Source organism: Hyaena hyaena, unplaced genomic scaffold (genome assembly GCF_003009895.1).
Source record: "Hyaena hyaena isolate Hyena2069 unplaced genomic scaffold, ASM300989v1 scaffold_355, whole genome shotgun sequence".
NCBI classification, from domain to species: domain Eukaryota; kingdom Metazoa; phylum Chordata; class Mammalia; order Carnivora; family Hyaenidae; genus Hyaena; species Hyaena hyaena.
Genome location: NW_024080986.1, coordinates 1,131,632 through 1,157,702, shown reverse-complemented (window position 1 = coordinate 1,157,702; position 26,071 = coordinate 1,131,632). Strand labels below are relative to the sequence as shown.

The window sequence follows — 26,071 nt, the reverse complement described above, 5'->3', positions numbered from 1 at the left end:
TTACTCAATGGGTGAAATGCAAGGTTACGTTTAAGAAAAAAAGGATTGAAAGTGTTGGCAGCTATTTTTGAAAGACGCTGTCCGGCACACGAGGCAACACCATGCCTGTAGCCCTTTTCTCCAAGCAGTGCCTCCCCTCCCACTGTGTGTTCAGTCTGTTTTAATTGTAGGCCCTCACAACCCTGGACTGAGACCCCAGCTCCAGTGGATTTTTTGGGGACCCTGTCATCTTGTGTGACTCTTGCTGCTCCCCAGTGCAGCCATCCAGATGAGAGGTGGTACAGTCCTGTGGACCGTGCTGGCACAGAAGAGAATACTGATGAAAAGGGACCCTTCTCTTGCCTCTGTCCCTGAGCCACTTACAAAGAGTGGCTGATTTTATGATCCTTGCTCTTCAGTTCCCTTCGGATGCCACTTTTAAGTTCTGGTGCTGGGATCTGTGCATATCTAACAGTTGACTTCTTCCAGCTCGCTGCCCCAAGACCTTCTAAGGCCCATACTGTGAGATTCCTAAGGCAAGAGAAACTTTCCGAGCACATTAAAAAAGCCTCATCCCACTCAAGGAGTAGAACATAGGTCAAAACTCATCAAGTTGTGTATTTTGAATATATACAGTTTGTTGTACATCAATTAATATCTCCATTAAGTGGAAAATAGAGTACCATGTACTTTAATGTATATATCTATTATACATGCTTATAGTATGACTAGGTTTTAATTCACTGGTTGGAGGATAAAAATGATTTCACATTTCTTTTTAAGGGGCTCCCATCCACTCTATCCTTTGATCTCTTTAGAATCCTTATTGTGATAAATTTAAGAATATTGAGGGTTCTCTGTCCACAAGGTCCATACCTATCATTGTGAGGAAGTCTAATGATCCATTGGAAGTGGACCTTTTGCAGCTCTTCCCCCCAGTGGGTCCTCAAGGTGCTGGGTAAGGAAGGCCCTGGCATCAACCACGAATCATGCCCAGGATGAGCCTTCTCTCAGTTTATTCTGAAGTGTGCACATAATCCATTTCCTTTAACTCTATGCAGATTATTTGCTCCATGTAAGCAACCAAGGACACTAATGGCCTAGAAAAGCATTGCTGTTAATTAATAATATAATACAATATTAAATAACCCTAAAGGAGGGCCACCACCTAAATCTCCTTGTACTGAAAACCTTTCTCTCAGAGTCTCTCTTTTTTTTTTTTTTTTTTGAGGGAAGGATCTGACTAACTCTATACTCAATATTTATTGTTCTCTATAATCCTTAAAACCATAGGCTACAGCATCTGTCACATTTAAGGTGACCTCAAACTAATCTCTTGAGTACAGTGGACAGTTACTATCTAGCCCTATGTTTGTATAAATAATTCCCTTAAGTTTTCCAAAATGAATGGCAACCAACCCAAATGTCACGGTGTCTTCATCTCTTTGTAACTAACACTGCCATCATAAATATTTTAACAACTTTTCTGTAAAGAAGCATCACACACAGCAGGGTTAGGAATTTGGAAGTGGCCTTGGGATTGGCAGAATTCAGAGGTCCTCATGAAGAGTCTCCCAGAGCCCGCCCCCTCCCAGTCGTCCTTCTCCAGGGGAGGTTGCTGCATGGATGCTAAGTTCCAAGTGATGTGTCAGAAGTGGAGTGGAACCTAGTTAAAGGGGAATTCAGTGGTCAGCAACCAAAGCTCTTCAGCTCCTTAATGTTTCTACTATTAAAAACAAGAACGAACAAAGACAGTAGAGAGTTTGTCAGGTTGAAGTAGCCATTGCAGGGAGTCCTGCCCGTGCCTTGGCAGGCCACTTCCAGATGAATTCAGTTGGCAGAGAAGAGGAGGGAGTTCCTCCGAAGTGACTGCAGGGCTGAAAGTGTGTGTATGTGCCACCACTTGTCATCCAAAGTTGCCTAAAAATAGAGGGACCGTATGAATTCTGCTTCAAAACTGCTTTGCTGTTGTTCCAGTCACTCTTCTGTGTTCTATGTAAACTAAGTCCACTCCTCTTCTCCAATACACGTTCACCTGTGGCACATGCACATGCTGGAGCCACCTGTTGCATGTCCTCTGTCATTAATGAGAGGCTTTGAAATGGTGATGAAAAAGGGGGTTCTCAGGAGCACCCAGCTCTCTGTTCCATGGATTCGTCTTTGGTTTCTGCCGGTACACTTGGAGGATGATGCCAGGCAGCAGCCCGAAGAAGAGTTGGGAGAGCAATGAGCAGCTTATGAAGATTGCCCCAGGTGCTTGCCCTGGCTTCTTCCTGTCTGCTACAGCTGTGTGCCTTTGACACCTTCAAGATGGCCACGTCATTTGAGAAAGTCGGTCATTGGCCATCTAGAGAGCATGGACTCCTATGTCCTCACAGTTATTGAGTTCCATGAACTTAAACCTCTTTACAGCTGGTATGGGATTTCCATGAGAGAGCTCCCCATAGGCTACCCAAAGAAGCAGTTACACAGACAGTGGCACTGTGGCTTCCAGCAATTTATACCCGGAAGTTATCCAGACCTATGAAAGTACATAGAATCCACCAGACAGAAAAGAAAAATCTAAATGAGGTAAAGATAGAGAAGTCTTTAGTTAGCAGGAATCTTTGCCATGGAAGGGTTAAGGAGGATCTGAGAAGAACCTGAAAACCCAAATGTAAACTCTTGCAGTTATCTGAGGTCTATGGCCCATAACACTGATTACTTAGGTCACATGTAATACTTTGCATTTCACAGTACAGCATTCATGAAGTACAGTGTTGGAAAATCTATAAACTAGAACAAGACACTGAATCAGTTAGGATGCCTTGTGTTGGATGTAATTGAAATACTAATTCAAAAATGGCTTAAACAATAAACACATTTATTATCCCTCCCTAAACAGGGAATCTAGAACAGGGCACACCTCGGGGCTGGTTGATTGAGCAGCTCAGCCATTTTGTGAGACCAGGTTTCTTACATCACTTTTTCTGCCATCCACAGAGTCAGCCCCATCCTAAGGCTGACTCACTTTTTTTTTCCGTCCAGTGGGAGACAGAACGACACGGTGGGTATAATTCTTTCTCCTCAACCTCCTTGGCCAGATTTGATCACAGGCCCACCCTGAACTGGTAACGGTAGCCATGGGAAAGATATATATCCCTTGGTTTAGAGTCCGGAGCTGTCCACTTTGTGCTGGGAATGGGTCTGATGTAGCGATATTGATCCCTTTGGGGCCCGGGGCTGCCATTCATTTTTGTCCAGAAGCCACAGTCACATCTGAGCAGTCATCTACAGCCAGAGTGGACTGTTCCCTTTATCCCAGAGTAGCAAACAAACACTATCATTTTCCATATTTGTCACATCATGAAAAAAATGAAACAACCTGATGAATTTGTCTATTTCTACATTATATGAAATAGGCCTAAATGTGGATATCTCTTATGTAGTTCCATACTTTTAATATCTTTAATAAAATATCTAGGTTTTCGTTGTTTAAGAAAAGTTAATACTGAAAAAGTACTCATCCATGTCAAGCAATAGCTGTATTAATTCATGTGATTCTCACTGTGGACCCATGAGGAGCAATTATTTTTATACCCATTTTATAGATGAAAAAATTGAGAAGTATAGACGTTAAGTAATTTGTCCAAGAAAACACAGGTCAGCATAGGAGCTTATGATTGAACTCAGGTTATTTCCAAATCTTTCCTCTTAAGTTTGATTTGGGATTCTCTGGAAGAGACAATGGTTTAATCCAGTAGGTATTTAACTTTTATCTGTGACATAGACTCTTTACAAAAAAAGTTAATTTTTTATTGTGATCCAATGTATGCACACTGTAAACAAAAAATCTTAAAGCAATACTTGCTCTTACTAGGGAGGCTAGCATTCTATTCCATTTTATTGGAATATTTCTATTCCATTCTATTCTATGTTCTTCTATTCTTGAAAAAGCTAGTTGTAACTCTCAAAATTAATTCTAGTCTTTTTTTAAAGTTTATTTATTTTGAGAGAGAGAGAGCATGTACTTGCACTAGCAGGGAAGGGGCAGGGAGAAAGAGAATCTTAAGCAGGCTCCACACTGTGAGCTTGGAGCCCTACATGGGGCTTGATCTCACGAACCATGAGATCATGACCTGAGCCAAAATCAAGAGTCAGACACTTAACCAAGGGGCATCTGGGTGGCTCAGTCTATAGACTGTCTAATTTTGGCTCAGGTCATGATCTTGCAGTTTGTGAATTCGAGCCCCTCATTGGGCCCTGTTCTCTTTCTCTATCCCTCTCTCTCAAAAATAAATACACATTAAATTAAAAAAAAAAGATGCTTAACTAAATGAGCCACCCAGGTGCCCCTAATTCTAGGTGTTTTTTTTTTAATGTTTATTTTTGAGAAAGAGAAAGACAGAGCTCTAGCAGGGAAGGGGCAGAGAGAGATGCAGACACAGAATCTGAAGCGGGCTCCAGGCTCCGAGCTGTCAGCAAAGAGCCCAATGTGGGGCTCAAATGAACCGCAAGATCATCATGTGAGCCAAAGTTGGACGCTTAACCAACTGAGCCACCCAGGCGCCCACCTAATTCTAGTCCTAATGACAGGTCATAATCCATACTGAGATTGATTACAGTGAGGAATTTAGATGTTCACAAGCCAAAGCCCCAGTTCTTCAGAAGAACCAGGGGGACACAGGCAGAAAGGTAAAGGGATAACTGTAGTTCAATGCAAATTAATCTCAAGGTTCTAAGAGAACCTTGAAGGGTTTTGAGTTGTGATGGAATAGCTGGAGATGCAGATCTGAGAGTCAGACAGCAAATAGTTGGAAGCCAGTCAGCCACAAAGATGAGTTTACAGGGGAAGAACAAGCAAAGTGAGAAGACAAGAGGCCCCAAGACAGAACTGAAAGGAGCACCAATATTGATAAGAGGAGCAAAGAAGCACCTGCCAGAGCTGCTGGGCAAGCATGAAGCCACAGGGTGGTCTTGGAGGAGCTGAGGAAGCCAAGAGGAGTTGGAGAAGCTGATGTTAACGGAACGTAGCAATCACCTATCAAAGGCACCGAACAGCATCCAGTGGATCTGTATTTATGGTTCAACAGCTGGTGAGAAATGCCATGCGTCTTCTGACCAAAGTGTCCCAATCGAGTGTCTACCCCTTGCTGTTTTAGACCACAGACCTGGCTTGCAGCCTTGATTGTTTTCCTGATCTCTGATTCTTCTTCCAGGCAGGCTCCGCCAGGAATCCAGAATAGACTCACACATGCATGCCACCAAGCCCTTGCTTGTGATGGAGATGAGTATATACTCAGCATCAGCTATGGGCCAGGTATACATTCGCCCCTTCAGGTCATCTCACAACAATACTGTGAAAAGCAGCAATCTTCTCCCACATTTTACAGATAAGAAAACCGAGGCTCACAGAAACAAAATCACTTGTGCCAAGTTTCACAGGAAGTGAATGGTAGAGTCAAGACAAGAATACCCATCTTTATTGCTCCAAAGCTAGTAGTGCTTCTGCCTTACTTGTCTGAGCCCCAAAGGCCCATCGTGCCTTTAACAGCCATTCTCAGGTGGTCAGACCTGAAGCTCCTCCCCCAAACCCTGTGGCTGCTGGCTAGGTTTTTCTTCGACTTCAATGGGCCCTTGGACCAGAGTGGTTAGCCAAGTGACTCCAGCTGTCCGGAATTACCTGCTATACTTTTCCTCTTACGCAGATCAGTTCAATGTTAATGCTGCTACACTGATACCAAGTTTCCTGTACTATGCTCCTGTGCACACTGCCACTTACCTGGCAATGACATTCAGTGTATTCTGGACTAAATCCTCAAGGATCATGACATTTAGGGTCTAAACTGACTGCACTACTTAATGTGAGATGAAATTATGAAGTAGCTACCAGAAAAGTGAATGCAATTATAGACTGCATTAATAGAAACTTGTATCTGGTGAAGGTTTTGGAGTACTGAACTTATGAGACATTCATAAATAATTCTAAAACCATGCAGACTGTGTACTTAAGGAGTCACAAAGTAAAGTGGGAGGGGAAAGTGGAAGAATAGGAGAAGATGGCTTTTGAAATGAGTCCTAAAATAATGGTAGAACTCATAAGGTGGAGATGGAGGTCAGACATTCCAGGCTGAGATAATGGTCAGAGCAAAGACAGGAAAAGTATATGGCATATTTGTGCCACAGGAAGTGGATACATGGAGGACACGGGGGAGGAAATCAAGACTTCATTAAAAAAAAAAAAAATGAAGCCAGATCATTAGACTTTGAATACCTCTACTGTTTACCAAATAAGCAATTGGTAAGTTGTCATTCTTGCTTATCAATCAGTCATTTGTGAGTTTGGGAGATTCTCTCAATCCTCAGAGCCTGCTCGTGACTGGATGAGCTATAAGGATCAACATTCCCATGTGTTGAGGCTGAGAGTCAGATCCAGGATTGTGGTGACCTCAGGGACATGCTGAGAGCCTGCCTTGGGTGTCCTCTCACCAGATGTCAGCTGGGACAGACAGAGCATCTAGCTAGCTAGCCCACCCCCTCCTTTTCTACCTGCTGGTCGGCTTCACTCAAGGAGTGCTTTCCCCAAGCCTTTCTTAGTAGTTAAGGCTTCTTTACTACAAATATCAGGAGCTGCTAGAAAAGAGGAATATATTAAGAGTTCAGCTGTATGTCACAAAGCAAAGGGCTGGCTACAATCCCGTTTTAGGATTACATCAGAATCAGGCTAGAATGGGAGCCAGGATTAGGACTTTCTCCCTCATCTCCTTGTTTTCTTCAAGTCTGCCTCATTCATCTCTCTCTGAAGACTGACCTCCTCTGCGTCTCCCATCCCCATGCAGAAAACATGGCCAGCAGCAGCTCCTGAATCTGCCTGGAAAGAGACTGATTGATTCTCTGTCTTTCCCCCGGCATCTGAGAAAGGACTTTTGACCAGCCAGTTTTGGTAGAGCGCTCGCCCCAGGTTTAATCAGCCATGGCCAGTAAGGAGGAAAGCTTGTATGGGCCCGGCTGTGCAGAGCCACCTGAGTAAGGTTGTGGGGGAAGAAAGGCGAGGCCGGTGAAGACAACATAAGAACCGCCTGTCACCCCAGAGCCATGCTGTCCAGTACGTGGACACTGGCCATGTGTGGTTAATTGTAAATTTCACAGACTTCAATAAAATTAAAAATTTAGGTTCAGAGTCACATTAGCCTCATTTCAAGTGCTCGATAGTCTCACGTGGCTAGTGGCTACTGTGTTTGGCAGCACACATGGAACATTTTCATCACCGCAGACATTTCTGTTGCATACCTCTAATCCAGAATTCAGCCATTTCTGGTTCTACCAGCAAAGTCTTAAGCATTCCAGCTACTGCAAGCAGCAAATTTCTTCAGGACTTGAACAATTCAAAAGCAGTTAATTCTCTCCTCTAATAACCTAGGAAGCAATTCTTTGGAGACCCCAGACCTAATTGTTTATTACAGTCCATTTGAACACCCAGCAATACCTCCTAAGCCTCATCATACGGGAATTCTTAGTCTGTCTTACCCCAAAATGGCAGTGACAGTTGACTTAATCATGCATCTCATCTTTGTTATAAAAAGTCACCAGAGAAATGGTATGCCACCCTGTCTTGCCCAGCTCCCACAATATTCTCTGCCTCTTTGGTTTTCTGCTCACTCTCGTCTATTGTGACCTATCAAACCTTTGTGTGGTAGATAGCAATGACCAACTGCTCCCCAGCACTACGCTCTCTTTCATAAGGTAGAGATGGCACTGGGAGGTGGCTCTACAGCCAGGAACTGTATCCCTAGCCCTTCCTGCATCCAGATGTGACCATCTGTATCCAAAGGCCATGTGACTCATTCTCACCATTGGAATAAGAGATTTATGTCCCTCCCAGATGGTTTAAAAAAAAAAACAATCTGCACCTTCCCTGTTCTCTTACTCTCAAGTGAATGGGAAGGATTCTGTAGCTTTTAGGGTTTGGTGGAGCCACAAGATACAGGGAGCCTGGCTGTCTGAACTACTGTGTGAAGAAAAATTAGTGCAAATGAAGATAATCTCTCATATGAGATATGAGAAAACTAGCCACTGAAATTTTGGAGTGTATTTGTTACAGCCACTAGTCTAGCATTGCTCTAATAGATACCTAATGGATTTCCTTATACCCTCAACCTTCTTGCCTTAAATTCAATCTCCTACTACTCCCTTACGGGTCCAATTCTGTAGCTTCTGGAAGAGGCAGCTCATCTACCCACAATCCAGAGACTGTGGGGCTGAGAGATGGTATTGGCATTTTTTTTAACTCCTCATTGTATCTTTCAGACCACTTCATCTTTGAAATTAATACCATCTAACTTTGCCTAGCCAGTGCTTAACACATAGGTTTGGCATTGACCTTGTTATATAGTCTGCCTGTGCTCAGGGAGAGACTTTGAGGATGAAAGTGAATATCAGTACTGGGTCAGTGTCTATGGCAACCATAAGAAATGTATGAAGTTGGGTGCACATCAAATTCTCTGATTACCAAGAAGAAAAACACTAATTCTCTCCCAGGCTGACCCCTCTTTTTAGTCTCACGACCTTTCTCTCCATTTTCTCCATACATTTTCTCTCCAATTGCCTCAGCTCAGCTATCCCATTGCCATAGAGGGTAGTCAAGGGAGATGCAGCTTAAGACATCAGTGTGGAAAAGCCCACCCCAGAAAGACCAAAGAGATGGCAGTGAGATCCTATAGCAAAATCTCTAATGTTTACACGTATCCAAGATGTAATGTTTCTGCTTAAGCCGCTCAATTATGTGATAATTTACTGATGATTCACTTTAGAGCTATGAAAAAAAATACTTTCATATTTTTGTATTTGTGCTTCTGAAAAGTTCTAAAATCCAATAGTCTTCTTGCATATCTCGAGTATTATTCTGTAATTGCTGATTTTAGGTCAGCACATTTTTGCAGGCTGTCTTAAAAAAAAACCTTACTTTTCTATAAAACCATCTAAGTTTCTTTGCCATTTATTAGATTTATAGCTGATTCTTTCAGAGCTGACTTTCACCTTGACCCACAGACAATAGCAGAATATGAATTTTTTGGAAGGCAGTAGCACTGTCTTTCTTGGACAAAGTTGAGCTGCTCCACCAAAAACAACTCTTATAAATGTACAAATCTAATGCATATGGTTAAAGTAACCCCCCTACAACCTTTTCTCCCCTTTTTTCTGATTTCTCTAGGTTTTAGTGCACTTGCTTCTAGCAGCTATTAAATCTTTTGCCACTCATTTCCTCCATCTGATCACAAAGGTGTGCATCACAAGATGGTGTTCTTGTGCTGTAGTGAACCCCATCTTTAGACAGACGCTCTGGGGCCCACAGTGAAGCACCGGATGGGATGGACGCCAATAAAGATAAGCATTCCTGAGGGGCAGAAACCGTATGGGAAATGGCAGTCATTGTATGTAGCAGATCCTTTGGAGGACAATTATTCCTTCAAGGTCCTGTACAAGCATTTCAAACAGTGGCTACTAGGCAGGCTCATCATAGCTGAGGCTCAATTACAACCCAGATTATTATATTTCTAAGTAACAGAGAGAAGCAGGAATTTGGTATCTCTCTTCATGTGAATTTTATTTTATTATTTTATTTTATTTTCAGAATGGAACAGCAACACATATAAGTCACTGCCAGTACAGCAGAAAGCATGGTTTCTTCTAAACTGAGGATCATATTTAGAGTACCCCAAATCAAGACACAGTGGCCCACAAGAGGTAAGAATACCAGAAAATGAAAGTGTCTTCATTAAATAGCCCCTAATTTCATTTCATGCATGAGTGATATTTTTTAAAGGGTTCAAAGGAAGCCAGATCCCTGTGTAGAAATATGTAGTCCTGTTGCTCACATAGTTGTCATGATCTTGTGCTCTATAGACCTCGATGCTGTACCCCTGTCGGGGATCTTTCAAGTGTGGCTCCTGGCACAGCTGCATCAGAATCACGTGTGTTGATGACAGAAAATAAAGATCCCTAGGCCCCAACAGTCTGGAGGTGTGGGACTGGGGATCTGAATTTTTAAGCAGTTGACCTGCTTCTTCTGCTCACTAATGTCTGAGAACAGCCACCTTCTGCTCTTTGTGGAGAGGCACCAATAGTTTTGTTTTTTTTTTAATGTTTTATTTCTGAGAGAGAGAGGCAGCGTGAGCAGGGGAGGGACAGAGAGAGAGAGGGAGACACAGAATCTGAAACAGGCTCCAGGCTCTGAGCTGGCTGTCAGCACAGAGCCCGACACGGGGCTCAAACCCACAAACCATGAGATCATGACCTGAGCCAAAGTCAGAGGCTTAACCGACTGAGCCACCCAGGCGCCCTGAGGCACCAGTAGTTTTAAGAGCACTATGCCACAGCTCTCCACTGGAGAGACTTCTCATCTCTTCCCAGCCAAGGTCCCCCTCAGCCTGCTGCTTTGAACTGCGGGCTCCCCGCCTGCTCTCTGCCTGTGGCTCTGCTGGCTGCTCACGCAGTGGGGACTAGCTGGGGACTCCTGGGGGCTCCAGACCCTCCACTCCAGGGCCAGGCTTTGGTCCTGCATTTGCATTTTACAAGCACACCCTCTTTTTCTCACAGAGGGCAACCATTTCAAATCTCACCTTAAAACAAAACAAAACAAAATCACCTCACTGAACTATACCAAAGCAGATTGTAAGCAGCTTTTTCACTCCCTGATTCAGACAACAAAAAGGGCAGTGGCGGGTGGGTGTTGTGCCAATGGGTTTTCTTGCCTTTTCCTGCTTAAAGAAAAATGCCGGTGAGCTAACATGCCAATTTTACTTTTTTTTTTTTAATTTTAAAAAATGAAAGCTCTGTCTTATTAACAAAATTAAACTACTTTTGTTCTTGGAGTTTTAGTCTTCTAGCATTTACAGAAATCTATTGAGGGCTTCTTACTCAGTTATAAGGTTTATCAATTGGTTGTCATTGTGGCTCAATTTACTTTGTAATAAATTTGTAATTGAGAAACCTGATTGGATTTTAGCTCCAAAAAATAGTTAAAGGGACTTGGATTTTGGATCTCCACCCGTATCTCATGTAGTTCACTAAAAATAGACCCCAACCCAGGAGTTACGATTTCTGGACCAGCCTCCACTGATTATCTAGGTCTTGATATTTATGGAACTAGTCATTTCCCAAATATTTCAGCTCCACTCTTCCAGTCTTTAGAAGAAAAAAGACAATAACAATAACAACGATAGGATCTCATCCCCTACAGAGAATTAGAGGGAAAATGAGAGAGGGAAGAAAGTAAATGGGAATGTTCGAATTGGGGGAAGTGTAATAAAAAACAAAATGTGAATCGGAATAGCAGTTGGTGAGAAGGGGAAAGGTGCGTAGAGGACAATTGTATCACTAGGGAACATGTAAATCTAACAGCACGCAGCCTTTTAAGAAATGTTTTAAGTCGGTTTCGATAGCAGATAAGACAAGAATATTGACACATTACAGAAAGGGACATGCCAAGACTCGGAACACATTTTAATGAAAATGGAAATGGATTACCTTCTATTATCACATCAGAGGCCACAAAACTACAGGAAGCAGATTGTTCACTAGAAGGATATTCTTCACAGCATCTTTAAAGATGACATACACATACTTCATTCTATATTAAATTTCAAACACAAAAATAAATTAGAATGAAATTCGTTTCTATACTCACAACCTGACACCCTTAGAAATCTGAATCTTATGCCAGCCTAGAGCAAAAAGCAAAATTGGAAAATTGGAGCGTAGGAAAAGACCATGAGGAAAGAAGACTCAATTGAGTCCACAGAAGGACAGAGAGACTTCTGGCGTATTTATGGCAACACAGTTTAATCCATAGTCTTTGTTAATCACCATCTCTAAGTGGAGACGCCAGTCTAGTTGACTTGGTGATGGAAATTCTTTTCTCTGACAGCAGCTCTTTTTTCCCCCCAGAAGTTTCATCTCTTTCTTTTCTAGTGATAGAGTGAAACGGAAGCCTGCGAGCAGAACACATCTATCCACACAACTCTGACATAGTAGCCCGCGTTTCCCAGTTTATACCACCTTCCTTTACGAGAGTTATTTTTCATTGCATTCCAGAGACAAAAGACCCTTGGTGGTAATCAGTAAAGATCCTAACATGGTGGCAGGCAGTCTAACACGAACTTGTAGTTCCATCTCCTATAACCCACAGGCCAGTTCAAACAGAACACTTGGCAGCATTGGGGAGAGACCCCGTGGGCATATCTTTCTCTTTTCCTTTGCATTTCATTGCCTGTTGTTGCTCGTGGAAGGAGTGTGGCAAGATGAAGATGCCACCGTCTGGTGCTGCCAGCAGGGAAAATGTTGGGTCTTGAGCCTGGATCCCCAGTTTATATCACTGTACACTCCTGTACTGTTATCACAGCTTTGCTGCCTGGGGGCAGGGGGGTGGGGGGTGAGGGGGTGAGGAAAGCAGTGTTTGCTAAGGAGGAAGTGGCTGTTGCAACCATTTGGATGTAACCTGGGGCTATTAGGAATATATCCTTCTGTCAAGCCTGTGGAAGGAAGGAACGTGAATCAAGGTGGCAGTTCTGATGGGATGTGCCTTGGGACAGGTGTCTGAATTGCCGAGTCGTCTCAGTGGTGTAACGTTGACTTGGACCGTGTTGGTATTAAGTGGGAGAGTGGGGCTTTGTCCTGGCAGGCTTTTCTGCTGTGGCTCGTTGCAGTGGTTTGAATAGCACGGGTTTTTATTTTGTTTTAAGGGAATTTAGCAGCTTGTGGAATTTCTCCAGTATTGAGCACTTTGATAAGAGCTCATCTACAAAGGGAGAGTTCCATTGTGAGTGGTTTTGTTTTGTAAGAAAGCAGAGCAGCATCCATATATTATTTTGCTCTCTTTTAGGGATACTCCCTCTCTAGAGATTCATTTTTAGGTGTCACGCTTTCTCTCTCTCTCCCTGTCTCTTTTGGGTGTGAGGGAAGCTTTGCAATATGTTTCTGTGAGACTTCTCAAAAGTGATAAATGAGATTTTCAATCTTCTCATTCAAATGGTAGCTGCCTGGAAAGCCAAGAAGTGGAGTGAGGGGGTGGAGCTGAAGGTGACAGATTGATGAAGATGAGGAGAAATGCATTTGGAAAGGGAGGGAGGAGCAAACCCAGCAAGAGTTGTAAAAACTAGAAAAGCAGTTCTAAATTGGATTTAGAAATGGCAGAATGACAAAGTGAAGTTTTCTATAGGGATCAAGTTGCTAGGCTGCCACATTTGAGACAGCTTGGAAATTTTGAAAAGTGAGAATTCAGAAAAGCCAGAGAAGGGTGATGATTTCATAAGAGGCAGGAATTGATCAGAGTATCAGAGGAGGCAAGGCTGGGCCGGCTGCTCTGGAGATGGTTACTGGATTCCCTCTTGCGATTTGATTAAAATAGCTTGTTTGTTTATAGAGAATTAATTACACATCAATTATGTGAGGAAGACTTAGTCATAGAGAGCTGACCGCAGGAGCCCTGGCATGAATCTGTGATTTCCAAAGCCCCCTCATTCTTGTTTCCTCAGGATGCCTTCCTTCTAGGTCTGTGGCTTGTATTGTCTCAATCTCCACGAGTCCTGAAGTTCGCCTAGAAATGAATGATCCACATGATTCACCCCCTTCAAATCTCACTGCCTTACAAATACATCCTGTTCTGCACCCTAACCCAGGTGGGGTTAAAGGAAAATCCATTGCAAATCTCCACTGACATAAAGCAGAACATGGGTGCCCAGGTTCATTGGCTCTCCAGGTTTCCATGGGGCCTCTCCCTTTGTCTCCAGCAGATAACTGGCCATGAACCTACTCCCCCACTCTGGGCCCTATTGTCCTCTGGATAGTCAGACTGCCTTTGAACCTTATAGTACTCAGAACAAGCAAGCTAGACACACTGAGCTCCAAGATTTCTAGTGAAAGTCAAATGGGGTACTGTATACAATATGCTTTGTAAAGCAGTACAAGAACAGCCCATATATAGGTGCGATTATAGTATTATTTTTCAAAGTCTCACCCCAAAGCTCCTTTTCTTGCTTTTGTGCATCTATATCTCACGTGTGTATATTTAATTGCATGAGCACATGAGTGCCTCTAGCCAAGCATATTTGCAGAGTTTCTGAAGCCTCATTTTTTAAAAAGTTCTTTCTATGCCACCATAACATTTTTATAGGGGTCCGGTTCCGATTAGTACCATTGTGCATTTACAAATGATGGTCACCTCTTCACTAGAAATGAAAGTTAAGAGCAGTGCATATTGAACAGAACAGGAAGTGGAGAAAGTGCTTTTATAATGAGCATCTTTTCCATCAGCCTCAGCATTCTCAAAACAAATTGAATTCAGTAATCCCCAGAAGGCCTAAAGATGAACTATCTTATTTTTAAAGACAAAGATGAACTCAGTGTCAGGGTTGTGCAAGAATATTATTGCTATTTCTTTTATTATCATATATAGTACCTTTCCGTTGAAAAGCCAAAAGGCATTTTACAAAATCTGACAGTGATCCTCACAATGTCCCTCTGGGCTGAGTAGGCTTCATTACGAACAATAAATAATAACTGCCCTTTATTTTGAAATGTCTCCTACAGAATTTATGAACAATGGAGTGGATACATGTGATTCATGGATTCTAAAGGCAGTTTATTTCATGGGAGTTAGAGAAGACAGTAGTTTTCTATGGGTCTCTGGTGGAGTTGTTTTGACTCAAAATCTGGGTGCATCGGAACAACACCAGTGCACTTGAAAAGTAGCTTTAATAGTTTACTTCTAGACTGAAAGAAGTGTAGACTATGATTATATTGTATAAAGTAAATATGGGATGATTATCCAATTTACTTAATCATCGAAAATCTGCCAACCAAGTAACAGAGCTACCTGTGGGCATGTCTTTCAACTAACTTCTATTGAGTTAGTTTATTTTTGTTTGTTTTGTGTGTTTGTTTTTGTTTTTACTAAAGATGCCAGTCACACTGCCTGGCTAACTTTCAGAGATTCCTGAGAGAATCACCTCATCCTCAGGTCTTAGTGAGGAAAGAGCCCTGGGCAGTCATATTTGATACAACGTGTCCTTACCTATCCTGGACGTAAATGGTTATATACGAGGATGGGCACTTGACCAAAGGCAGTCAATGTATGAGTTAGTGACCTGGGCACAGGAAGATAATCTGAGCCAATTAGATGGTCTCTCTTGGGCATTTCTTGTAGGATGTGCCAAGAGAATAAGATGGTCAACAATAGGGAGAGAAAGTGAAAGGGGTTGAGATAGAGCTAGGTCATGAGTGACGTAAAACTGTGCATGCGCTATAGTTATGAGTGCTCACACGCTTGAAGATGGAGGAAAGAATCAGAGATTAGAAAAGTGAAGACGCCAGTTGACAGGAAGAGAAAACAGAGAAGGCACGTGGAGAAGAGCTGGTGGTCTGCATACTGTGGAGCTCTGCGGCGAAGATGTACCACTTCTGCAGACTCCAGAGAAATCTTGTGTCAAGACCCACCCTTCAGTTTATTCTCCAAGGCTGAGCTTGAACCCTCCTCTGGCTCCTCTTTCTATCTGTGGCATTCCTTTCCTTTATCTTATTTTTATGTTCCTAATACCTGGATCAGACAGTTCTTAGGACAGTGGCCTTTCCAGTCAGACATAGAGAATTAGATATGTTCATTGGTGTGTCCACTTCACCAGTATATGAATACAAACCATAGTCATTCACTTAAAAAAATAAAATAAAAACCTTCTTTCCAGGTTATCATTCAGCAATCTTTGAGATCAAAGTCTGCTTTGTAGATAACTCCTAAGCAGGCTAATTGGGTCTCTTGACTGCCAAGAAAGCTTAAGTGCTAGAGTAATAAAGGTATAGGAGGGGGGTGTGTATGCAATCTTAATGCATTCTCTTTTGTAACTAATTGTTTTGTCCTACCCTATTACATTAGCATCAGAACCCATACTCAAAGCATCTGACAATTTTGGTCACACTTTGCTCTTCTCCCCCAGACACCACTTCCAGAATTAGCTATTTTCTATGGCCATCTAATATTCAAGAGCCATGCAACTAACTATCATCATTCTCTGGCTTTGATTAATGCCATTTTTTAAATTGCTGTATATAGTCATCACTATTAAGAAATAAAACTAGAAGGACTCATATAAAATGTTCACCATTTCATTAATGTTTATTCTCCTTGGGTTTATTTATTAAACAATTACTATTAGCAAGTGGTAATTGTGGGGAATAAAATGCAAATGTCTATGATATCAAATAAGCATATTTTGCTAATAGAATTTAATTTCAATGCTTTTTGTTGATTGGTTCTTTTCTCATAGAAAAAAAGACAATAAAGATACCTATTATATTATACATAGATTAATTAATGCATTTACTCAAGAAATTCTGGTGGTGTCATGAGTTAACGATATAGAAAGATAGTGATTTTTCAACATATGTTCAGTGTGAAAGATAACTGCCCAAGCACAGAACAGGCTAAGATTGAATGGCTTGAGGTCTGTAAATCATTACTTCTTGTCTCTTTAGAGAGAATAGCACTCCTGAGTCAAGGGTAGCTGAAATCCTTTACATTTCCTTAAGGAAAGGAATAGTTTGGGAGTCAGTGATCTCTCATGTTTTTCTCAACAATAACCTTTTAAAAATTATTTTTCCTCCATGGTTCCCTTGTTTTAAAAGTGTCTAGTTTTGATGTTTTTAAAGTTAATTTATTTATTTTGAGAGAGAGCACAAGCAGGGGAGGGGCAGAGAGAGAGCATCTCAAGCAGGCTTGTGCAATCAGCGCAGAACCCAGTACAGGGCTTGAATCCATGAACCGTGAGATCATGGCCTGAGCCGAAATCAAGAGTCAGATGCTTAACCAACTGAGCCAGCAGGCGCCCCCAAAGAGAGCCTTTTTTTCTTTCTTATTTTAGAAAGAGAGAGGCTGCTTAAGAGTAGAGGGAGAGGGGAGGAAGGTAAGAGATTGAATCTTAAGCAGGCTCCTCGCTCAGCGCAGAGCCGGATGCAGAGCTTGATACCAAGACCCTGGGATCATGACCTGAGCCAAAATCAACAGTTGGACACTCAATTGCCTGAGCCATAGAGGCTCCCCCTATTTTTCAAATGTTTCAGTTATTAATTTATTAAAACTTTTATTATATACATCTACATATTGAGGCAATATGAGCTCCCAATTACAGAATAGTCCTTAGCATACTAGACTTTATACAATTTCAGTTAGTTTCAAAAAAAGTTAACGTTTTAGCCATTTTGTACAAACTTTTCTCGTAGGGTGGTTGAGATATTGAAGATAGCTCAGGAATTCTGTCAAAAAGCCCCCTCCCCCATAGTTGCTTCCTTATTTCTTAGTTGTGTCTTATGCTTTTGCTTAAATCATCCCTTCAAGGAGAATAGGATTGCTGTGATTGCTTTAGAGCAATTGAGATTCACTCCCTGGGGCTGTGAGGGGGCTTAACGTCCCCAGGAGCAGGTGGCCTTGGGATTTGCTAGATAGGAACTACGGGATCAGGATTGGGAGAGGCTATGATGCAACCAACAAGGACCCTATTGTGTGTTTATTCCATTTCTTGCTTTGATTCAGTGTAGTCCCTGACTTATCTTCTGACGTGTAAAACTGCCAGGGCCAGGAAGACAGGATTACAGGTAACATCCCTTAAGATTCCCCAGCTTTCTTTGACCCTATTCCACGCTTATTAAGCAGTTTTCTCTTGATTAATTAGTCTACCTAACTACCTTGCTATCTGGTCAGAAGTGCCCTGGAAAGCAGACTGACATAATTAGTACATTAGAGAGGTGTGTCATATGTTATAAATTAATAACTTCATGTTTTGACCTCACATCACAGTCCTGCATGTGTAATTAGAGTAAATAACTTACCATTCATTCGGTGCTTTCTTTGTACTGGGTACTCCAGGAGGTGCAAGAGTGAATAGGTTGACCGTCCAAAGGCCTCTCTCTCCCCCACAAGTAGCTGCTAGAGTCACCATTTAGGGAACTTGTGTCAGCCCTTGGGTAAGTGTTTTCCATGTCGCACAGTCTCGTTTACCATTCCTCTCTGATCTCATTTCCTAGACTTCTTCCCCTCACTCATTCTGCTCTTGCCACTCTGGTCCATCAACTCTCGAAGTAACACTTTGGGAAATAATTCCTAACCTGGAATACCTTTCTCCCAGGTATCCTTGTGGCTAACTCTCTTGTCTCCTTCAAAAATGGACTTACATGGATATTCACAGAGAGGCTTTCCCCAGTCATTCTACTGAAGCTTCCAACTGCCCAACCCTTCCCATCACCCTTCTCTGCCTAGCCTCTTGCCATAGCATTTATGACCATATCACATGCTGTGTATTTCATACATTGCTTTTATTTATCACCAGTCTTCCCTTACCAGAATATAAGTTTTTTGAGGGCAGGGATTTTTGTCTGTACCCTAATGTCTACAATAGTACCTGACACATAATAGGATTTCAATAAATACAATTATTGAATAAATGAATCATCTCCTATAAGTAGTATTGTAGTTTATATAAACTGTTCTTGATTATGAAGCTAGGAAATGGAAGAACTAAGATTTGAACCCATGTCTTTCCAGTGATAAAGTACATCTGAAATTCTCTATATACTTTTGAGTTTATTCATTTATTTATATATTAAATGTTTTACTTATTTCTGAGAGAGAGAGAGAGCAGGGGAGGGTCAGAGAGAGAGGGAGATACAGAATCTGAAACAGGCTCAAGACTCTGAGCTAGCTGTCAGCTCAGAGCCCAACTCAGGGCTCGAACCCACGATCTGTGAGATCTGAGCCGAAGTCAGACGCTTAATGGACTGAGCCACCCAGGGGCCCCTACTTTTGAGTTTATAAATCTGCAAAGACGAGTCCCAGACCCTGCATCATGGTAACCCTTGGAGACACTATTTCCATGGAGACCTCTTAGAGACAGAAATCACACCAGCAATTTGAAGAGGGAAAATTTAATATGAAGAATTGTTACCTTGCAAAAAGTAATTACCAACTAAAAGGGGTGAAAAAGGAGTCCAAGAGGTAAAGAAATAATAACTGCAGAAAGTAGCGCCTATCCCTAGGCTGAGAGAGAGAGTGAACAAAGATGGAACTTAGACACTCAGATGCTCTTCCCTCACCCCCAAGCTGAAATTCAGAACCTCAGAGACAAGGGTGCATGTGGCCCATTGGCACTAGAGAACTTTGCTGGTGGACATGGTTTGAGGTTGACCATTATTGACCACACATGCCAAATCTGCTCATTGCCTAGTGGAAACCTCACACCAGGAAAAAAAAGGAAAATCCCTGTCTCCTGTTCTGTCTTTGCAGAGTCTCTCTAGTACCTTCTGTTGGTAAAGCCCATATGATCTAGCCAGCAAAGGAGATGTGTTTACAGAGACGTGCTTCAGCATCGCAAAGCAGGGCAAAGAAGGGTGGATTTGGAGCCATAAGGCCATCAGTTAGTAACTGGCTCACCAGCTCAGGAATTACCAATGAAGCCTATGTAGGCAGGAGGTGGTACTGACTGTTAGCACATCTGCCCCTTCTGTGTCTCATGTCCACAGATGGCAAGTTCATTGTCTTACAACCTGCCTTACCTGTTCTTGTACACGTTCCTTTCACATACGATTGGAGAACGGTCGCTCTAGTCTTTTTGTCTGTGTGCTCAGGACTTTCATGTAACCAGGCAGGTTGGCCAGCGAATCATATTTCGGTGAATATAGTCTACCTCTGTTTTTTCCCACAATCAATGTCTTCCCAGTCTTAGCATGTACTTGAAGAAAGGATCCTAGATCTGTGCTGTCTGCTGTTCACACACACTGTACCTTCAGTTTGATTTTCTAGGCCCTGGGATTCATGGGTGGTCCCACTATATCCACGCATCTCCTGTGGGGAAATAGAGACACTTTCCCTCTGTGCATGGATGTACAGGAATTTGTGCCATCCTCCTGAATAGGGCTATAAAAAGGCCCTGAAACTCCTCATTATTATTTTAATAAATATCAATTTACTAAAGTTTCTCTTTCCTCACTTCTTCAGATCGTTTGCCTGAAAATACAGTGGCCATGCTTCTTCCATATCTGTGGTTTCATCCTGCTCAGAGTAAGGGATTCGGGCTCTCATTCTGATCTCTGCTCCTTCAGGCGGGCCAGTCACAGTTTTGCTGCATGGGCATCATTGTAACCTTTCCGAAAGCACCAGCGCTCATTTCAGAGGAGAGGTGATGTGTATGAAAGACAATAGCGTCTCTCATAATCTGAACTGAACTACAGTTTGGGTCAGACAGTTTTCTAATTGGTTTGAATTTTCAGTCCATTAAAGGAAAGCTCTGATTACCTTTTACAGAAGGCCACTAGGCAAAAATCTGCTTTATCTGCACAATGATTGTGGTTCCGTTTCATTTGACTGTGTCATTGAAAGACACTTATTCTGTGCTTGGAAGCAGATGCCTCCTATGGGGGACCCCATAATGGCACTGCATCTGAACGCTGCACACCACAGAGCCCTGAAGGCAGACACTTAGTTGCACTTATCCATTTTGATGCCTTCGACATCAGCCTGAGATCTTGCAAACACCAGGGTGGTCTCTGCATTAAGAAGGTGGCACTTGCAGACCCCAGATCTCAAAGTGAGGAGGATCCTCCAGAAATCCCTGGCCTATGTAGGGAAAGGCAGATCTTTCAGCTTTAATAGCTAGCTGAGGAATAAGACAGGACATAATGGTCTGGGAACATTGCAGTGCCCATTAGAAGGAAAGCATGCTTGCTAGTGTCTGTGATTTGTTATCTGAAATGTTCTTAAAATGACAAAAAAATCAAAGGCAGAGGAGGAAAATAACTAGAAGTTTTTTTAATGTTTTTTTGTGAGAAAGATAGAGTGCATGCATGCATGCACACACACTTGCGCATGAGCAGGGGAGGGGCAGAGAGAGGGAGACAGAGGATCCAAAGCAGGCTCTGCACTGACAGCAGAGAGCTGGAAATGGGGCTCAGACTCAGGAACCATAAGATCATGACCAGAGCCAAAGTCAGATGCTCAACCAACTGAGCCACCCAGACACCCCAATAACTAGAATTTTTAAAACCATATACCTATGAGCCTGGGGTTTTAGAATGGGAATCTAAAATGTATCCTATATGCATCAGTATTGCTAAAATAATTATCCTGAGAAATCACTTCCAGCCTTGGGAAAACATCCAAAAGTAAAGCAGACTTTCTGTGCCTTTCAATCCTTTGTGAGAGGGATTTGTCTACTAGAAGACCAATCCAAGAAGACATTTGGTTTTAAGTTACAAATTTGTCAGTTCTAAGATTTCAAAAAGGACCAACTGTTTCCTGGTCGAACTAGAGAGCCCACATGCCTTGTGGGCCAAGAAGTGTATAGAAGGCATGCCTTTAACTTGATTCAAATGTCAGCTTCTTACTAAACTCCCATCTCCTCCAGGGCTGGCACCGCGTGACCTGCTTATGTTGATTTCCCCTAATGCCAGCTCAGAATGACCCACAGCCTGTGATCAGCAAATGGCCTGGAGGAAAGAAGAGAAAGAAAAGTAAAGGAGGGAATTGGAAGCAGGGAGAGGGAAGGGAGGGAAACTTCATACAAGTGCAGAGAATGAATGTAGCAGAAAGTACGTCCCTCAAACAAGCGTGAAAGTTGGTGGCAGAGAGTAATCATTCAAAGGGTAGTGCCAGTTTTGCTCTTTCTTCCTCCAATGTGGTTCTTTCTTCTTTGGGGTTATTTTTCTCATCCTCCAACATATTGCAGGGGGTTCCATCTGCTTTTCATTGATTCATAGAATAATTTTTTCCTGTAGCAAAGGAAAAGCAACATGGGCTACTGAAAGTGTCTCCTGACTTATCCCTTCCTGTCTGAGCCACTCCATCAATCATGATGTGACTGGAGAGAAAGGCGGCCATCTTCTTGTGTTTAATCTTGTGTTTAATTATCCTCATGAGGTACGTGGAAGCTGAGTAAATATTTGTAAAGAAATTAAAGCTTTTTGGATTAAAAAAAGAGTCAAGTAAGGGTGAAGTCTTCTTAGAGATGATAAACTTGATGCACATTACTGAGAACAGGGTCTTTTGTGAGTGATGCAAATGACCTTTGTCCTAATAACATTTTCATGATGCTAATTTAAAACATTCTTGAAGTCCCAATTAAAAATGAATGCGTTTTTTTTTTACTTTTATGTTTTAAAAGAAGCCTAATTTTAAGTATATAATTGAGGATTTATTACACCGCCCTTTATCAGAGACCTAATTATAAAATACTGTGCACTGTTTTCCACACTTTCAAAAAGGATTACAGTACTTGATTTTTGAGTGATTTTTTCCTAGATTTGCTCTCAAAAGTAAATGATACTTCTAGTATAATCATGTGTATAACAGTAATTAGTTAGGATTTCCTCTTAGGAGTGACGCTTCCTAGTGTGCCTTCAGAAAATAATAGATTAATTATTTTGAGGTGCTGACTATATATCATGGGGTTATGGTGGCAGATCAAAATAAAAATAGTGCACCTTTCTTACTCTAAATGCATCTTCTTCACACCATTGTCACCCTGGGTTTCCTGTCTTGGTGCGGGGCATTATCAACCTCTCTCAGAGCCCATGTGGAAACACACGCCGAACTGGGTGGGTTCGGGGACTCTTCCCTTCACACATCTCACAGTCCCACCAGTTATCAGTCTTGGTCATGTCTTCTCTTGTCATTTCTTCTCCCCATTTCCTCCCCTCATCCCCAGGGCACTGGGAGTTCGAACTTTATCAACCTTTGCGTGGTCTGGTGAGATTCTTTACGGCGTATCCCCATCAGTAAACTGATGCATTCAACCCCCCATTGTATTATTTTTTATATTTGATGAAATGAAATCTATGCACTATTTGTCTAACATTTTATATATTATAAAGAAAAATTTTAGATACAGATGAATGAAACAATATATTTTTTTAGGTTTATTTATTTATTTTGAAAGAGAGAGAAAGCACGTATGGAGGGAGGGCAGAGAGAGAGAGAGAGAGAGGGAGAGAGAGAATTCCAAGCAGGCTTCGTACTATCAGTGCAGAATCCGATGAGGTTCTCAGACTCACAAGCCATGAGATAATAACCTGAGCTCAAGTCAGACGCTTAACTGACTGAGCCACCCAGGTGCCCTGAAACAATAATTTTTAAATTATTGTTTAAATAAAAGCACAAAAGCAATTGCCCCACAAATTATAGAAATGTGTTTATGTTTATTAAGCATCTTTAAAAATTTTGCAAGTAAACTTTTTATTTAATTTTATTTAACACGCATGGAGAAAAGAGGACAAATCGTTAAGTTTCTAGCGTGATGACCTTTTGCAAAGTGAACATCGGCATGTAATCATGTGATTTAAATTAAGTCCAGGACGTAGACATCACCAGTACCCTGAAGCTTCCCTGTGTCCTCTCCTAGTCACTACAGCCCCCTTCCCCCACTGCCAACGATAACTGCTAGCCTGACCTCTACCACTATGGACAACATTTACTTGTTTTGAACTTTATATAATAATCAAATAGTACATCCTGCTTGTTTATGTCTAGCCTCTTTTTCTCACTGTGAAGTTTCTGAGGTTGATTCATGTTTTGAATAACAATATACTTTTTCATTCTCCTTGCTTAAACATCTTGCTAGTTTTGATGACTTCCTACTATCAGTAGCTAGCATCTCAAAGCACAATGTACAGTTCAGGTAAGGGTTTCTTTATTGATGCAAAGCAGTGTTGCAAGTATTATGGATAATTTAAACTATTTTGGTCATTGTCTCATCAGATCTGTGCCTACAGTGTGGTTGAGGAAGAGTTTGGGCTGGAAGAAGAAGATTTAACCCTGCCATAAAAAGTTTACTTGCAAAACTTTTAAAGATGCTTAATAAATGTAAACACATTTAACTCTGCCATTTCTGCTTGAATTATTCACATCATCCACCAATCTAATGTCTCTTTGCAGGAATCTTTTAAAAACCATATGTTCATTTTGTAAGGGCTAGTTGAGCTTAAATTAGATACCATAGACCATAAATCCACTTGTTGGGCAATGTTAGGTGAAATATGCAATGTCAAGTGTGTGAGATGAGAAATTCCCTGCCAGCTCGTCACAAAAGTCTCTACTCTTCTATCACAGTAAGTGGCCCTCTGGCACATGGAAAAAGTGAAGGTCTTCACATTAATTTATATATGAAATGCTAGTAAACCATAATTGTTTTAGAGAACAATATAATAAATACATATCAACAAGTTCCAATATTCCCTTTCCATACCATAGTGGGTCAGCTTGTATCCCTTCTAGGCAATTCTTCCCACTTTGGAAACCACTGATGAAATGGCTATAAGAATGTCTCCTCATCTCTTTGCTAGCCTCTCATCCCACTGAAGTCCACCATCCAAATAGCTGCTGAATCATATTTTTTTAAATGCGTATCTAATTAAGTATTTCCATGCTTGAAACTCTTGCCTCCCACCCCCAACCCCTCCTTCATTAGCTCTACAAACTGCCTCCAGCCTACGGGGCAAGCTCTTTCATTCCCACCCTGCAGACTGAGCTGTCTCCCCAGCCATGACTCCCCGACTGTCTTCGAGTCAATGCTAAACTGCTTATTGTCATCTCAGCATTAGCTATGCTGATCCAGGCTTCCTTACCTGCTCCTGGCTTGCCTTCCTTGCTTAGAAGGCATTGTTGGAACTGGCACGCAGGGGAAATGCTTTTCCCTCTTTGCAACTCATCTTAAGAATCATCTTTTCCCTGGAGTTTCTCTGCTTTAGCAGTGGGATTTTCACAGCCATCTCATGGATCAGGGCTCTGCTCCCCACTTCTGCCTCAGTTTCTGGTGCCAGCACCTTCTCAAAAAGTACACTCTTAGCAGACAGTGATGGTTTTCAAATGACCAAACTCATCGGACTCAAAACAAAAAAATTACTGGTTCTCAAACTTTAGAGTGTTAAACGATCATCTGGAAGGATTGTAAAAGCTCAGAGAGTCGGGCCTTACTCCCAGAGTTTAATTCAGTCTTGTGCACTATACAGAAAACATATTCTAGAAACTTCTGTCAAAGCTCTCTTACTCTAATGTTGACAGTAGTGGAGTAACCTGGTTGAGTGTGGTTAGAGTAGTGTTGTGGGAAGATTATACACCATATTTCAAAGACTAGATGCCAAATAAGATTTCTTGATAGCAGCACTATTGATATTTGGGCCCAGATAATTCTTTGTTGTGGGGGGCTGTTGTCTGTCTTGTGCATTGTAGTATGTTTAGCACCATCCCTGGCCTCAATCTGCTCGTTTTAAGTAGCAATTCCACACTCATCCACTCTATGCTCTTTCCCCACAAGCCCCTATCCCAAGTTGTTAAGACCCAAAATTTTTTCAGACCATGCCGTGTGGGGGGCAAAAATCACACTCCCAATGAGAAGCACTGAGCTAGATTCATCGCTTCTTAGCTGTGTGATTTGGGGCTAATTAGGAAATGTCTCTGTATGTTGGTATTATCTGTCCAATGGGTATAATGAGCTATCTTGAAATGCTGCTGTACAGGTTAAACAAGCTAATGTGTGTGAAAGTGCCTCGCTGATCTGGGCTCAGAGTTGAGCTGGTCCTGAAACCCAGCATTCTCTTGGCTTTCAAAGCCTAGACAATTATATTGCTTCATTTGCCTTTTTCTCCCTTTCATGGGCTCTTCTGTCTCCTTCAGCCTGCTAATCCTCATGTTCTTCAAGGTTTTTTTTTTTTTAATAAGTCCAAGGATCACTTTCATGTAAATGACTATAAAATCTATATCTCTTTCAGCTCCAATAGTGTGTCAGAGATGGCCTGTTGGATATTTTGACTTTGATTTTTCTGCCGATAGCTCAAACTCAACAGGTATAAAAACGATCCATTCTATTCATTTTTTCTTTCTGATTTTGCTACCTAAGTGCATCATTACTCTTTTCTAAGTCAAATCAGTTCAGGGGTCCACGAGGCCTGGGACAGGGATTGAGCCACATTGGAGGAAACAGAGCCGAGCAGTTAAACTGTAGCTCCTGAACATTGTTTTCCTAAGGGTTTGGAGGACACCGCAAAGGGGGTGGGGTGAGGAGAGTATCTTCATACACAGCTGGCA

At 41.9% G+C, this 26,071-nt stretch overlaps 1 long non-coding RNA gene across 1 annotated transcript in view; it reads left to right on the top strand.

Moving 5' to 3' along the window:
- Positions 1-26,071, top strand: part of LOC120243732 — a 55,044-nt gene that overhangs the window by 13,797 nt on the left and 15,176 nt on the right. The window contains exon 2 of the long non-coding RNA XR_005531381.1: positions 9,590-9,702. This is a non-coding gene — a long non-coding RNA (uncharacterized LOC120243732). The remainder of the gene's footprint in view (positions 1-9,589; positions 9,703-26,071) is intronic.